At 39.3% G+C, this 15,296-nt stretch overlaps 1 long non-coding RNA gene across 1 annotated transcript; it reads right to left on the minus strand.

Moving 5' to 3' along the window:
- Positions 1–2,996: 2,996 nt before the first annotated feature.
- Positions 2,997–14,473, minus strand: LOC124257150. Its single transcript, XR_006893192.1, has 3 exons — positions 14,298–14,473; positions 13,775–13,776; positions 2,997–3,007 (listed from the first exon to the last, which is right to left on the minus strand). It is a non-coding gene; the product is annotated as an uncharacterized LOC124257150 (long non-coding RNA).
- Positions 14,474–15,296: the final 823 nt, after the last annotated feature.

Below are 15,296 nucleotides of genomic sequence, written 5' to 3' on the forward strand. Positions count from 1 at the left end.
TCATTCCAATCAGTGCACACTTGTTTAAACATTGTTTTTTCCACATCGCCTCAATTTTCAAATATAGTGAATTGTACTTTAGTTATTTCAGCCATTTCGATAACATCATGTCTTCTCGGGTAACCTTAAATTGTCACTTTATTAGTTCACGATTTGCTAAAAACATTTTTAACAAAGAACATAATATTGTCATATCTATTTATTATGCCTTGCATCACTGACATTACTCCGATACTCATGTCATCGAGGAGGAATTAAAGAAATCCCGCATCAGGGTTTATTTCACCCTCATGAAATTATGTGATTTCCTAGATCAATATGGTCTTTAATCTATGGAAACATGTAGCAATGAGTTACAGCATCATATTGACGTGAAGCTTCGTTCACTAACGTGTCTATCTGTGTAGATTGGTATAGGTAGCACAGAAATATCACACGTGCAGGACCCGGTTAGAACCGGTTTTCAGTGACCCATGCCTGTCGTAACAGGCGACTAACGGGATAGGGTGGTCAAACTCGCTGACCTGGTTGACACATGTTATCGTATCCCAATTGCGTATATCGATGCTCACGTTGCTGATCACTGTATTGTCTGGTCCAGACACGATTATTTACAGACCGCCGAATATAGCTGAGTGTGGAGTAATAATAAACTTACTCACTCACTCACAACTTCAACTTACGATGAAGATTCTGTGGTCACGTCCTTCAATGCCTTCTAACAGTTCACAATGTCCACTAGGCCCGTAGTCATAGTTGACGCTCAAACATTTGGTCTCCGGGAACTTCATACACTCCTTCACACACGACCCGGCGTGGTTCATCCTGGAGAACTCGGCAAACACTGGGCCAATCAGCCGACCATCCTTGAGACCCGTGAAATGTTTCAACGCTTCATGGCCAGTAATGTCAGATGCAGCTAGACAATTGGGAATATATTCATAGCTTTAATTGATACAAATTGCAAGTAAAAAGAATATCGATATCACAGAAGTTCAGACAGTTCTTGAGTTGCTGATGATCTACATTTTCAGATGAATTATTGCAAGTCAAGATTAAATAGTATTTGTAGTGGATGACTTATTGGCCAATGAACAGTTTGATTACAGGATGATCAAAGCCTGATACATAATATACTCTTGGAGACGAATAGGGAACACATGAAAGTACACGTGTTCCTTTATTTATTCCCAGAATTTCACCCACAGTGCAATACATACCTTGTGACGTAACCTGGAAAAGTGTAAAGCAACACTTTCATGTGTTCCCTTATTCGTTTCGTTGAGTATATCATCCTTACTTCTGCAGCTCCCAGAAGTGGTTGATATACTTCTAAAGGTGAAACACGCTCTCGTTCCCTTAAAACTGAAAACTGTCAGAAAGACATATATGTGAATCTATCATTTTTCTTACCGTCATAGCCTGTTGTGTGCCTTTCCCTGAGGATGACAGAGTTGTAGGCTATTATTTCATCTGCATAGATTCCCCTTCCCAGTCCGACACCCACAGAGGATTTAATCAGATCGGAATCTTCATAAACCACAACGTTCCCTCTCAGCTCAGCTGGGTTACTGGTTGAACTATAGTCCGCTGTGAGTCTGCCAAGAGGAGGCGTGACGTCATAGGTGGGGATTGCGCAAGTCACGGTGGATCTCGCGCCTGCGCTGTTCTCTCCATACACCGTGAAGTAAACAGGAACGCCGTGACTATTTTGGTGAAATGGCTGCAACAGATGTATCAATTGTCAACTGTTATACATACTAAAGCGAACATATATTATATGTTGCCCCAAACTACGACTTTTAATAGGTCAAAGGGTTTTTTTTGTCATTCGTAAAATGTTTAGAGTACAGCCTCCTGGAATCAAAGTGTCGATTAAAATCTGATAAACGATATTTTCCCAAAGTAAGTTTGTAAAATTGTGTTAAACAATTTGGATGTATATTCCTTAAAGATTAAAATTGGTCCGCAGCATGCTATTCTGGTCGTAACATACGAGTAAACATATAGGTGTAGCGACTTGCCTGACTGCTGTCAATCACTGGAATATCGGGTCCAAACACGAGTAAATACAAGCGAATACCAAATAGGAAGGTGGTAAAAAACACCAAACAAATTCCAATGTCCTGAAATTCGGTGTCCAAATCTGTTTTTATCTTAAAAGGTTTAGAACTAAGAAGGTATAATGTCCTCTGCTTTAAAAATGTTGTTTGAAACAACAAAATTTACAAAGACAAATATGCATAGTCTCAACCGTTTTCCATATTTGTAGAAAGGCCCCCCCTCATATTGTAAAAGTTGGTTTGCAGTATAAATCGGAAATATTCCAACATTATGACACTGTTTGTGAATAATGCAGACAATCCAGTGATTGACATCACATGCATCAACCAAATGACCGTGCCTGGGCACCAGATCACGTTAGTCGCCTCTTTCAACAGATATGCCTTGCTGTTTACCTATCCTAACACCGATCCTCACAAATACCACAGATTGATAATATCCCTAGAGGTATTCATCATTACTTAGGGTTTTCATAAAAATCCATCTCGTATTCATGTAGATGACATCGTCATATGGACAGAAAGTCCAAACAAGGAAACCTACAACCACTTGTACCACCATTACGAATGAGTGAGTGAGTAAGTTTAGTTCTCCAGGAAACTCTAGAAAATCGCTTCACACATTGTACCCATGTCGGGAATCGAACCGGGTCTTCGGCGTGATGAGCGAACAATTTGCGGATCAATGCGGATAATAGTATTATATTATGCTTACATTAATGTACCAATCAGACATACCTGGGTGAAGATTGTTGATGGTCCACCAAGGACTACCCCACTGAGCACATCACTGAGTCCAGGTTTGGTCCCAGCATCCACAAAGATCTGGACCTGACTCCGGTCATCCTGGGCAGCTATGGCTATCTCTACAGCCGGTTCTGTGTAGTCTCTATTGGGAAGTTGTCTCACTAAGCAGCTCCGTGATGTAGACACTGTTCTTCTGTCTGCCAGAACCTCCCTGATGGAATCAAAGGTTTTGCCGTATTATATTGTATACCATTTTATTATCCATAGTGTCACGTAAATGTTCGCGTGCGTATCATATGTGCTTTAATGCAAATGTCATTAAACGTGCATTCGCTCTCCGGGCGGACGCTCTAACCACTACACCACGGAGGCGGTCGGATGTCGTAAGAAATAATGAAGACTAAAGACATTTCTACACTCACAATTGCATCATATACATTTTACAAAACTGTTGGGTTCCACTAATGGCCCCAACTGGGCAAAAAAAAGAACAGAGATTGATTTTGCTATCAATGAATACCGACTGTAGACGGCAGATCCACGAAAGGTTTCAGCTACGTCCCCAGCAAAGGATGGCTGGTTCTATTTCTTCATCAAAGAGGAACATCTGACCCAGTGATCCCAAGACTGGCAGTTTCAGCCAAGGGGACCAATTAATGTGACAGGATCGAGAATTGGCTGTTAAATTTGTCCCCACCCTTCCCTCTTCTCCTCGGCGTAAGGTTTAGGACTTTCCATTTCCAGGATAAACGAAATGGCTATCTCCCAGCGAGTTGAAATAACTGTCTTGTATTTCTGAAAGCTTTGCAACGAATGGTTCCTTACGTTTTTTGTCCACGTAGTCCAGAAACTCTGGCGGAGATGTGTCTTCTTCTTTCTTGCCAGTGTCTAGAAGTCTCTTCTTTATAACAGGTTCAGAATATCTGAAGATTTCAGCCTCGTACAATGTTTTCTTAACTTTGAGAAATCCGATTTCTTTTGTCACAAGCCCTTTCAGTACCAGTATCACCGGAATAAGATCCATATCCATTGTCAGTCTGAAAATTTACGTTTTCGTGTAAATATAAATGCTTCCTGGAATTGGACACAAATTCTCCCACAAATGTAGAATGCCCGTTGCCTGCTATATTGGACGACCGATAAACGTTGTAGGCATTAATCGAGTTTTACATATTCGTCTTGGCAATCAGGAACATTCAAGATAGATATGACCCGTCTGCATAACGCCCAAGATATATATGACCCGTCTGCATAACGCCCATTGAACCTTGTCCAAGCAAAAGAGCGCTCAACGAAACCTAAATAAACAGTTTATATATTTTAAGTATTTAATCCCAAAGAGTCGACTTTTTTCCGACAAGTGATTTCTACTCATCCCGAAATCCCTATATCTAACGAGATCTAACAACACATCTGACGTCATATCGAGTCACATTAGACGTCATGGACAAAAGGTAATGCGTATTTGATTCAACAATTATTAATTTCCCCAAAATTGTTTTATATATGTCACAGCTGACGCAATATGTTTTCCAAATAAGTGTACCCTGAATCCAAACATATCCACTAAATACAATAAACAATTTATGTATTCTCACTGTAAAGGGTAATCTGCTAAATAATACACTTTCGCAGCCACTGCTTTAATTAGAATTCATAATCGAATCATTTTATTGTCAAAATATTTTCATGACTCACAAAACTTTAAAATGACTCCCTAAAACATTTGTTATGAGTCACGATGACAACAGTTTTCAAAGTCTATGTACAGCTCTGATGGATAGCAATCAAATAGTCATCTACTGGATGAACATCACAGCACAATACCGCAAATCAAGAGGGAACTTGGAAAATCCTATTTCTGCTCTTGTCGGGAACTGGACATTCATCAGGTAACCCTCAAGTCTCAGCTTGCCGTACAATACGAATCCAACGGCCAGTTCTCCATAGACATGGGCGCTCCCATAGGGCACCGCTTCACCAAATACCGTCATGCCAAGGATCTTTGCCCCAACGCCTATATTCATACCAAACGATGCTCCGGCCCCCGATTCTGTTATTGGAAGATTCAGGTAATTAACAATTTATAATAACAAGCTATTGATAACTGAACATGAAAACTGATAACACTTGGATGAATTGGGTATGTGTAAAAATGTGTTGTTAAGCATTTGCCTGATGTTACTGCCTGGGCGACTAACACCAACAAAGGTCATTGTCAGGACGTTGCAGTTTCCACCATAATGCTATCATAGGGCTACGGCTACATAATATCCATCATCAAAGGCTTACAACAGTCATATATCTTAATGAGGGAATCGACGTATTACTATTTTATTACTTAAGTGCAATATGTTCAACAAACCTAAATGCATACTCAACTTATCATACGATCATTCTGCTCTCATTTGGTAGTACATGTATGTGTGAGGGATACAGGCTTTACGGGGAGTTTTCATATCTTCATTGAGTTTAGTAAAATGAATGTCTCAAATGCAGTTTCTGCGATGACAGTAACAGCAGCTTGACTACTACCAGCAGCACCAAAGGACCACTGAAATATGGCACCGTGGATGAGCACACATATGTCATACGTAATCGTGATTCGCCCAGTACGGATGCTGGACAATGCTTTTCATTAGTGGCACTTGGCTCTTCCTCAGCGGCTGGGCAGGATGGCTGACGAGATACCGCCTGACCATTGATGTGCTACTTTGTAGGTCTATATTTAGTTCCCGTGCTACTTTGTAGGTCTATATTTAGTTCTCGTGCTACTTTGTAGGTCTATATGTAGTTCTCCTGCTACTTTGTAGGTCTATATTTAGTTCTCGTGCTACTTTGTAGATCTATATTTAGTTCCCGAATATAGTGTTGTGGACACTGGACTGTATTTGAAGACTCAAATCGCAGGCAAAACACTCTTGGATATATTTTATAAAGATGTATATCATGATATGTTAAGTATTAAACTGATTTGTTAACTGTCAACGTTGACATTAGGTAAGCAAAATGCATTCAACTTACCAAATGTCATTGGTACGAGACCCCCAACGAGGAAGTTCTTTTTGAATTGGAAAAGTGTTATACTTTTTCTTGGTAAGCTGAAGTCTCCTTTTAAGATTATATCAAATGAGCTGAACTCACTGACCCCGTCTCGGCTAAGGATGGCATTGACGATGTCCGTATACTGTGAAGTTGAAGATTAACAGTTACAGAATCTAAACGAATATTATATTTTTTCTTCACAGTTCCTCAAAATAATGTGTCAGTAGTTACCTTTTCTGCAAAACCAATAAAACAATTACCGGTTGCGAAAAAGACCATATGTCATACAGTTCCCATGGAATAACACAGTACTAAATCACAACAGAATTGCAACAATGAGACCTTGTGACACTGACATGTTTTCACAAGGAGTTCACATTTTTCAAAGTTATCAGACATTCCAGTTGAGGAAGAGCTGAGTATTCAATAAGCTGTCATTTTTAAGGTATATTACACACTCAGATCGTTGTTAAAAACAATGTAATATCAGATACAAATGATTAAAATGGTCCAATATTTGGGAAACAGTGTACATGTTAATGCGTGCAATCTCTTTTATAAGTTTGTTACTACTCAATATGGCCCATGAGCAGGACAGACTCTCAGTTCAACGTTTGAATGACACTTCGCAGACTTCAGATATCTTCAACGTATCTGCATGCAATTTTAAAATGCCAATCTCAAATTAGAAAAAGCGTAAAATGGCGACCCCCCCTGCAAAATATGCATGATTCATTATACCTACCAGCACTACAGCTAGATCTCTCAGTTGTCTCGTCAGTCGAAGAGCAAGTTCAGGGTCGATGTTCTTGGCATCAAACATGGCTATGATCTCCCCAATACTCATGTTGGCTAGTTTAGCACCAAGCAGCTCCAGTCCTTTCCCAGTCAGACCTTTCCCCGCAGTGTAGGCCTGGTCCCCGCGACCCAGGATGTCGGTGACCTGACCCAGGACCTTCATGATCTTCTCGCCTAGAAACAGAAATATATGACACTTATTTATAAGTAACAAAATATGAGGACATAATGTGTTACTTCAAGTAAAGGCAGAATGGATCCACAGTCCTTCAAAACACAAATTAAAAGTAAATACGTCAGCATTATCACAGAGAACTCAGTTTCAGATGCTCAAAAAGATATATATTTAATTTCAAAAGATATTTATTTATTTTCAGGTTTCAACAGATATTTATTTAATTATAGCCTTACTTTCATGAAAATATAATACTATAAGAGTGAGGACCAGATGGCTGATTTCCCAAACGTGTCCACGTCTATGAGCTGGTGATGTCAGAGTACACTGTAAAAAAAGCATTAACTTTGTTTTAAGTATTATCTATAATTTCAGAAGATCCGAAAGGACCTACCTCCTTCCATGCCCAGCACGACATTGCCACTGCCGACCTCCCCAGAGTACAGAATGGTTCCTGGATTCGCAATGCCCATCTGCTTGAGGGTACTCTTAGTGTTGGTCACCATGCCATCATTTTCAGTGCTTTCCAGTACCGCTGTGCTGAGTTGTTTCTGGAATAGATGTAGGTTATCCCTGTCTTATCGTTAGTCCAAAGAACGAGACAAAGTATATAACATTAGGAAAGATAGTATAGAAATTTGGAATTACACTTTCTATGTAAGACATCTTCCATTTGACACCTTTCTAAAAGTAATTGAATAAAAGGGTTTTTTATTAATATTAGGTGAACAGTCATGTTTTAGGCACACGCCTCTTTTCTATTAGATTCTGGAATTTCAAACCATTCCTTCATCCTATTTGAAAATATCACAAGGTCGGGTCTTTACGCGTACACCTTATTTATATAAACTGGACATTGAATTTGATAAATCTTTAATTGATAGGGCTAGTGCATAAAAAACACATCATACTGCTTCTGCCTTCAGTCTGGCAAGGAGATCCTTGATTTCTTCATTCGTATAATTCTGCTTCAAAGCTTCCCTAAGGATCCGCTTTACATTGCCTGTTTTCACTCTGAATAAGGAATAAAAGCAGGAAGACTAGTTCAAAAATGAGCTGATGGAAAACAATTTATAATTACCTTCTCAAAAATTAACTTTGATTTGGTTGTATTTAATATCCGTACTGACAAATCAGAAATGTGTAATATATATAATAAATCTACGAGCAAACAAAAAAAATTAATTCAATTAAATTTCAATTAAAATTTGAACTTCACTGATAAAATTATGTGTTCCAGATACAACGACTTGCATCATGCAGGTGGACGATTTATACCATTATAAACTATCTGTCGTAACTGTAATATTGTTATATTGTACATCCAATCAATATACAGGTACATTTAAACAAAATAGTACCACTTTATCAGCATTTTAACAATCTTACTTTAATATCAAGAGATATACCCTGTCGCACATTTTGTAACATTTGAAGTATATCTCATTATGTAGGTGGACGATATATTCCATTATAAGCTACCAGCTGTAACTGTAATATCTTGATCTTTGCAAATGGAATCAATATACATATATATTTGAACCAAAAAAGGCAACTTTTATAGCATTTGACAGTGAATCTTACTGTAATGACATGTGATATACCCTGTCGTACATTTTGTAAAATTGTCTCATTGGAAATGCTCACAAATCAAGAACATCTCGTTTCCTCCTTTTTCTTCCACCAGGAACACATGAAGGAACCTGGAACATCTTGTTGTCCAGGAGATTGTAGAAGGAGCAGGTGTTAGGGTCATCAGGGCCGTTCGTGACACATATTTTCAGATGGAAGGACACTTCATACAGAGTCGGAGTCTTGCTGATCAAGTAGCTCAATGTGATGTCATTGCCTATTGACAATGTGTGGTTTTTGTCTGAAACATAAATAACAAGCCACAAAAGGTGAGCCAGGGTCACTGATATACCCGAACATGGCTCCCAACTTCATCAGAACAACAACTTCATGGTGATTATTCTTGGCAAAAATACAAGATTTCTATCAAACTCTGCCCGGCACATTTCCTGTAACCAAAGAAGCCGTTGCCCGGGATTACCCAAATCTGGCAAAAAACATCCATTACATGATTGTAAAGTTATTGGTTTGACACATTTGATGTGGGACATTTACCTCGAGGTGTTTCGGTTGAGGGCAGAAAACAAAACGTTTTATGAATCGCTATCAACATGACACAGGAGTCATGATTGCAAATTCAAGTCCAGCGTGTAATATCTGTACTGTCACACAGAAACTGAATAAAATTATAATTATTTCCAAAACGTTAGATTTCTGCATCATTCCTGGAGAAACATACACTATACACCATGCCAAATTTGAATTTTCCGACCTTTTCAGTGGACTGTGGTTGATCTTTCATTGTAAATGGTACCGCCTCCGTGGTGTAGTGGTTAGAGCGTCCGCCCGGAGAGCGGAAGGTTGCGGGTTCGATCCCCGACCGCGTCATACCAAAAGACGTTAAAATGTGGCACGTGTTGGTTCCTGCCTGGCGCTCGGCATTATTGGGTACAACAAGGACTGGTCGGCTCGGAGTCAGTATACTGTGTCTGAGTGGGGTATTCATGCTTCACTGCGGCATGGTATCTCAGTGGGCTAGCACTATAAAACCAGCCTAAGTCTGGGCTAGTACAAGCAGCCGCACATACACATACACACGCATGCACGTCGTCATATGAGCGACATATTCTCAAGCACGACGTTAAACCCAATTTGACCTCACCTCACCTCATTGTAAATGGTCGCTGCAAATTCAGCCCTTACTCACCATATTCCACTACCTGAAGCGTCTTTGTCCACTCCTTGTTCTCTATATGGTACACAAGTTGGTCATTGCAGTGGTCAACCTCGATACCGGCAGAGATGGAGTAGATGCCGAGGTATTTCAGGTCGACGTCCACACAACACGTGATGCCCATGCAGTTGTCAGTCAGGCGGCAGGTGCTCGAGATAGCCGTGGAGAGAGGTGTTGGGCAATCTACTCAGTACAAGATTTACAAAATATTTTTCCGTAAAGGATATAGTATTTTACTGAAAGTATTAGTCTCTCACTCCCGTTTTCTCTTCATTTCGAAATAAATAATCTCCCTGAATGGCGTTATCATTATGAATATACAGGCACAGATCGTGTTGATAAGTAAGATTTGTTTGTTTGTTTTTTATAATCCAGCTATATGTAAAAAATAATCGAATCTGGACCAGACAATCCAATGATCAACAACATGAGAATCGATTTACGCAATTGGGATACGATGTATCAATCAGGTCAATGAGTCTGATCTGATCCTAGTTTATTGTCAAACAACTCGCCGATCATAAATAATGCTAGATCAACATTGTTGCGATAAAAATATCATGTGAGAAGTAAATTACAAGATACATCTTCATCATAAAATGTTTTGCTCATACTTTGTCTTTTTCCCCATGTAAATACCTATTGCTGAAGACTTAAGTTTCAGTTGGACAGGTAAATGATAAATGGCCTTACCCGACATTAGAAGAGCACACTTTTCAACCTCCCAAAAGTCAAGGGACAGTCCTGCCAACATAATACCAGTGTGAAGATCACTTCTTTGGTTGAGATACTCGATTTTCATGACGTTTCAATCATGAACATGTTATGATATGAAGTAATCGTATTTTTTGTAATAATATTACAACATCCTGTAAATACTGTTCAGCAACACTGGTAATATTGGATAGCAAACTGAACAACAGAAATGACTTACCGCGGGGGACAGGGCACTCATGCCTATGGTTCTTTTACAGATATCAGTTTTAACACGTCCAATTATTCTTGTTTGTTGTCCAGCATGAATGTATGATTGAATAAATGATTGAATGGATGATTGAATGAATGAACGGCGTTGTAAATGTTCAGGAAGTCTCTGGAAGCAGTTGTTCTTGGAACGATTTCATGGTTGAAGTAAGACTATATATTGTCATTGTTCCGTTTTGATGTCAAAAGATTAAGCTCGTCTGTTTGTTCTGTGATTGACTTCAAATAATAAGCACATTTCCTACCAACAGGATTAAACACTTTGTTATTATATTCGAAGTATTATCCTCTTAACATTGTCATTGCTCAGTAGTATGTTCTGTGACTGGCTTTAAATAATTAGCATATATTGGCCATTCTCCTGTTTTCATTGCAAATTAAGCAAACACGCCTTTTTAGGAAATGTGTAAAAAAAACTCAGGCCCTCAAATCAGGAAATGTGTAAATATTCCAGGAAATTTACACATTTCCTGATTTGACACATTTACTGTAACATAAATATACATGATTTGGGTTACATGTAGCGTAATAGCATTCAAGCATTTCAAGTGCCTCTACATGGCCTTTATCGTCAACCTTTCTAAACGCAATTTACGTATTTATATTGTTTACCTCTTAATGGCATTGGTAGACTCGAGTTGCACGGAGAATAGACGAGCTCCGAGTTGGACAAGATTGGAACTTCCAATATACACGAGTTGCTCTCGAAGCATATCTTGATACTCAGCATGTCAACCACCAGCTTCTGGGACTCTGGGATATGCTTTATTTTGTACCTATGGTGACATTGTATTGGCAAGCTGTTATACATAGTGTATGATTTGTTTCCTCAGTGGTACATTTGAATCATTTCTAACCACTGTGATCATCCCTTCGTCAAAGTGACCATTGGTCAAGAGGCCTCCATTTCATAAGAAATCCTTAAAAATGAATCGCTATTTTGAATGTAAGATACGAGGCGTACGCATTCATATCAGATGTTGTGTGTTAGCACCAACGATATTTTAACATTGATATCAAATGTTTTTATAGTCTGTACATTACGTCCAACAAAGATACTGACTGAGTTTGGTTTTACGCCGCTTTTTTTAGCAATATTCCAGCAATATCACGGCGGGGGTCACCAGAAATGGGCTTCACACATTGTACCCATGTGGGGAATCGAACCCGGGTCTTCGGCGTGACGAGCCAACGCTTTAACCACAAGACTACCCCACCGCCCCCCAACAAAGATAAATATTGTACATTGTACATCGGTAAATCATGGATTTAATTGTGTGTTTCTCTTACGTCAGCTGCGCCATGGATCCAAGGATAAACACACCAGTTGTACCTGAAAAATATTTATATACACATATATGGTATGGTCATCAAAAGAAATGGCAGGTGCTGTTTTGAAGATTAGGACATATATTTACCGTTAGTAATATCAATGTAACATTTTGTTATTTGTTTTAGGTTATTTAAGATCATTTTGATACTTTATGTACCCCATTCGTACTCCAGGAGAGACACGGTCGCAGAGAGCTTTTCAAATATCATGGTAATCTGAAGATTACATATATCCACATCAAACGTCATCTGGATTGCTCTATTGACCAGAGGGACATCCACACAACAGCCGATAGTGGAACAGTTGTCGGTGAAGTAGCATCTCACAGAGTCTGGCAGTGGTGGTACAATGATGTTACTGCATACTGGAAAAGGTGAAAAAAGATGTATTGTGTAATTTAAACATCAAGATAACATTTCTTGTGGAGGTGTTCCTGAATCGATTGAAATTCACACATTTAAAAGGCACAAGGCGATAGTTCATGATAATTAAGTTTTAGATGGGAAAATATTTGTTTAATATTTTTTAGCAATGTTTATGCTTAATAATTAACTATTTTGATTTACACATATGTGTGAAAATTAAACAAGTTGTAAAGCACACATATATACCTAAAAGTATACACAACAATATGCAGGTAAAAGAGGTTTCTTGGAAAAAAACATATGTGACCGGTTTATTCCCCAAAACAAATTTCTTATACGAACAATTTTCAAGGAATATTCTGAAAAAATGCGTATTGCCACAGAAGCGCAGCGAAACTGGGATACCAGTGGGTTTATACCTACCACCATTCCAGTTGTTTATCCCAGCAGGGGAATATGGACTTGTTGATTGGTCACAGGCCGAACTGACGAGGTACTGAGACACCCCCAGGTCGTCCAGGAGTTGAGATATGAGAGTATGTGGGAGAGAGGGAACGACCGAGGATAGCCCCTTGTCTGATGCCCATCTCGACATGGAAAAATCTGGGGGAAGAGAGATATTATCATCAACCACACGTGCATGTATGTTTTATCAAAATATAAGATATGCCAGTTATTAAGATCGAACAACTGATTCACATATACTCACATTTGTGCGAACACACACGAGTGCGTTCTAAATCAAAATAAATTCAGTGTTTGCGCTACAACCATGACTACAATTATCAACAGACAAGTTGGACATACAGAAATTTAAAAAAAGACCATTGGCTTCTACCTTGGCCCTTGTAACTTTAGATTTGGAACATTTGAACCGTCTATAGTTACAGCCGCAGAGCAACTTACTTCTCTGTTGCAGCCTTGCCTCCCAGTCACACAGGGGTTGTGGTATCTTGGTTTTGTCAAGGAAGGTTTTGGAGAACAGACACTCGTTTTGTTTCAGACACACACTGACAGCTGCAGTCACCTCCAGTTTCTTCTCCAGGATCAACTGGTTGATAGTGTAACTGAAACACGATAGCTTCAGTTTTTATTTCTGATATACAATGGTTTCCTCGTAAGGATGAAAAGCAGCAATAACTCGGTGAGTCTAGTGACTGCAAGAGTTGTATGGTCCCAAGGGAGTTGAGCTTGATAATACGATGTCCCGTTGAGATTGACATCCAATGATCGAGGGGAAAAATACCAGCACCTTGTACTAGTTACATGGATATGTGCGCTACATAAATATCCTATAATAATATATATGTATGCAATATCTTTAACTAAATCGTCTATCATGTAGCGTGTTTGTGGCCGTCAGTAGCGTACGGTACAGTAACATGTACCATAAGCGTATGGTATACAATGTTATACAGGTAAAAGAAAAACTACAAATACTCACTCAATACGTATCACGCCTTTCACATAGAAATGATCCTCTGTACCTGAAACCAGGTGAATACATACAATGTAATATCCACAAAGCAGATTCCACAAGGGGTGAAAGGCAACGTACCAGTGAAACATGTGTCAATATATGAATGAGTGGGTTTAGTTTTACGCCGCATTCAGCAATATTCCAGCTATATGGCGGCGGTCTGTAAATAATTGAGTCTAGATCAGACACTCTAGTAATCAACAGCATGAGCGTCGATCTGCGCAACTGGGATACGATGACATGTGTCAACCAAGTCAGCGAGCCTGACCACCCGATCCCATTAGTTGCCTCTTACGTCAAGCAAGGGTTACTGAAGATCGATTCTAACCCGGATCTTCACAGGTCTTCAATAAATGAAATAGAACAGTGATGAAACTTGAGGTTCGTGAAAAGAAACGTTATATGTTAGAACTTATTAATACCTTGTTTAATGATACCTTCAGATAAAGTATCTCTAAGCACCATTTCAGAACAAAAAACCTGTGAAACCTTATAACATACCCCACTGATAGTCCAGCAACATCCGTTTGTAGACCAGATTTTCAACGCCCACCGTCAGCTGATAGGTGCACATGTCCACTGTCAGGAAGACGTTGAAGGCACGTGACAGGAAGTCGATGTAGATGCAGCAGTCAACGGCGGTACAGATGTCGGGCACGTGACATGCCATGGAATCAGGGAGGTCTAGGAGGTACTGGTCAAGCCCCACAACTGGACATTCTGAAGTAATGGAAAGGCACAGGCCTCTAACTTATCCATTTGGTCATTGGAAATTGGCATTTATTGAAAATATTTTACAATATAATCAAATTTTAGCTTTGGACGTTTATTTAGCACAATGATCTCATTAGAATATATATACATGATGGTTCAACATATGACCTATTAACCCGGGTCCTACCGTTGTTCCATCCATTGATTGCAGGCACATAAGGTCTCCTTGTATTTTGACATTGTGATGCCTTCAGATATCCCGCTATTTCCAGCCTCTCAAACAGTTTGGCTGCGATGACTGAAGTGAGCCTCTCAGACCCAGTAGACAACGTTTCAGACAGGAAGTCGGCCAGAGAGAAATCTGACAGAACAGGAGATTATTATCATGAATACTCTGATCTGAAATGAAGATTTATTGATGCATGTCCTGGGCCCCGTTCCTCAAAGCGATCGTAGCGCTAAGGTGATCGTAACTCCCATACTTTAACATAGACTTACGACTGTCGTAGCGCTACGATCGCTTTGAGGAAAGGGGCCCTGATGATCATGACACAGTTGTCCGTGCCCCTCCTGGCATACATTGATCAAGAAATACACGGTGTATACTTACGACCTTTGTCTATTTTCAATAAGAAACCGTAGTTCAGCAACTATATTTCACAGGATGAAACACTGTGATTATGTTGATGATAAACTTTGGTTAAAATACCATGATTATATGGTGCTTTTAATGAAAAGTACATTGTTACGAAAAACTCGCACATTAATTTATACTCACCTTCCAAG

This window comes from Haliotis rubra, unplaced genomic scaffold, assembly GCF_003918875.1.
Source record: "Haliotis rubra isolate DU_JTF1 unplaced genomic scaffold, ASM391887v1 Scf65, whole genome shotgun sequence".
Taxonomy (NCBI): domain Eukaryota; kingdom Metazoa; phylum Mollusca; class Gastropoda; order Lepetellida; family Haliotidae; genus Haliotis; species Haliotis rubra.